The sequence below is a fragment of the Henckelia pumila genome, chromosome 4 (assembly GCF_033568475.1).
Source record: "Henckelia pumila isolate YLH828 chromosome 4, ASM3356847v2, whole genome shotgun sequence".
Taxonomy (NCBI): domain Eukaryota; kingdom Viridiplantae; phylum Streptophyta; class Magnoliopsida; order Lamiales; family Gesneriaceae; genus Henckelia; species Henckelia pumila.
Window position 1 is genome coordinate 197,951,913 of NC_133123.1, and position 2,474 is coordinate 197,954,386.

Below are 2,474 nucleotides of genomic sequence, written 5' to 3' on the forward strand. Positions count from 1 at the left end.
GCATCTGCGTACTTTTCTAGAGATTTCTGACACAGTAAAGATTCATGGTGTTACTGAGGACACCATCAAACTACGATTTTTCCCGTTCTCTCTTAGGGACAATGCTCGTAGTTGGTTGCAATCACTACCTCTTGGGAGTACCACTACATGGGATGATATGGCTTCCAAATTTTTGGCTAAGTATTTCCCGCCGGCTAAGTTGGCTCAGTTGAAAATAGAGATCACTACATTCAAACAGCAAGATTTTGAGCAATTGTATGAAGCTTGGGAGTGGTGCAAGGAGTTGCTTAGGAAGTGTCCAAACCATAATTTTCCAGACTGGGAACAGATTGAGTTATTCTACAATGGTTTGAATGGACCAACTCGTATTTCTGTGGATGCTGCAGCTGGAGGTTCAATATTTTCTAAATTTCCTGAACAGGCTTATGAGATGCTTGAGCAAATGACAGTTAACGGTTATCAGTGGCCGAGTGAGAGATCTGCAATAAAGAAGCCTGCTGGAATTCATGAGGTTGATGCATTCACTGCTTTGACTGCTCAGATGGCTACTATTTCTACACAGTTGGATGCACTGACCAAAGGGAATCAAAGTTCTAATGAGACAGCATCGCTGGCGACTGCCGTAAATTCTGCTGATGGATTTGAGAGTGTGGAGCAAGCTCAATATGTGAACAACAGGAATTACAACAACTATCGAGGTAATCCTGTACCCAATCAGTATCATCCTAGTTTGCGTAATCATGAGAATTTTTCCTATGCAAACAATAAGAATGTGTTGAATCCTCCACCGGGGTTCAATACTCAGAATGGTGAAGGTAAGGCATCGTTGGAAGATTTGGTGAGTAATTATATTGCAGAATCATCCACAAGATTTAAAAGGAATGAAAATAGGCTTGATAGTATGGAGACACACTTGACCAATGTGAGCGCTTCTATGAAAAATCTTGAAACACAAATTGGTCAACTGGCGAATGCATTGAATAATCAGCAGACAGGTGTATTTTCTAGCAATACTGAGGTTAATCCTAGGGAGAAATGCAAGGCTGTTACTCTTAGAAGTGGTACAGAACTTGGGACTGATAACCCAAAGGCAGTGGATGATGAGGAAATTGAAGAGATTGTGGTGGAGTCCAAAAATTCTGATAGCGAAAATTCTAGCAAGTCTACAGTTGTTCCTGAGAAACCGCCTGTGCCAAAAGCTGTTCTGCCATATCCTCAGCGATTCAAGAAGAAAGCGTTGGATGAGAAGTTTTCAAAGTTTCTTGACATCTTCAAGAAAATTCATATAAATATTCCATTCGCTGATGCTTTGGAGCAGATGCCACACTACACGAAATTCATGAAGGATGTGACGGCGAGGAAGAGAAAGCTTGAAGAGTTTGAAACAGTGAAGTTGACTGAGGAGTGCAGTGCCATCCTACAAAAGAAACTGCCACAGAAATTGAAAGATCCAAGGAGTTTTACTATTCCTTGTATTATTGGTGGTGCGACTGTTAATAGGGCATTATGTGATTTAGGTGCAAGTATTAATTTAATGCCTTTGTCTATTTTCAGGTCGTTGGAGCTTGGCGAGGTGAAATCAACCACAATTACTCTACAGTTGGCAGACCGTTCTCTGACATATCCTCGAGGAATTGTGGAATACGTTTTGGTAAAAGTAGATAAGTTTATTTTTCCTGCTGACTTTGTAGTGCTTGATATGGAAGAAGATCAAGATGTCCCTCTAATTTTGGGGAGACCATTCTTGGCAACTGGCAGAGCGTTAATTGATGTGCAGGAGGGTGAACTAACTCTACGAGTTGGTAGTGAAGCTGTCACATTCAATATCTATAAAACCATGAAATACCAAGATGAGGTACATTCTTGTAATCGCATTGATTTATCTAATTCTTATGAGAATAATTTTTGTGCAGGAATGGAGTTGGAGGACGCATTGGCTAGGTGTTTAATTAATTCTGTGAAGCAGTTTGATGTGGAGGATTGGGAACTTAGAGAGCAATTTCTTGCTCTTGAAAGTTTGCCAAAGGAAAAAGATGGCCAAGAAAAAATTGAAGCATTACCTGAGGAAGTCAGCAAAGAGGTACCAGTTTCTGCTCCTGAATTGAAAGAACTGCCTGGTCATTTATGTTATGCATTTTTGGGAGAAAATTCGACTAACCCGGTAATTATTTCATCCTCTCTCACTCATGATGAAAATGATAAATTATTAAGAGTTTTGAGAAAATTTAAATCTGCTTTGGGTTGGTCAATTTCTGATATCAAGGGAATTAGTCCCAATATTTGCATGCATAAGATTTTAATGGAGGATTCATATAGTCCTTATGTTGATCATCAAAGGAGATTAAATCCTACGATGAAAGAAGTAGTAAAAGCTGAGGTGTTGAAATTATTGAATGCTGGTATTATTTATGCTATATCTGACAGTTCTTGGGTGTCGCCAGTACAGGTTGTGCCAAAAAAAAGAGGTATGACTG

At 39.6% G+C, this 2,474-nt stretch overlaps 1 non-coding gene across 1 annotated transcript; it reads right to left on the bottom strand.

The window, feature by feature from the left end:
- Positions 1-206: 206 nt before the first annotated feature.
- On the bottom strand, positions 207-312 carry LOC140869945 (small nucleolar RNA R71). The gene has a single exon (XR_012146933.1). It is a non-coding gene; the product is annotated as a small nucleolar RNA R71 (small nucleolar RNA).
- Positions 313-2,474: the final 2,162 nt, after the last annotated feature.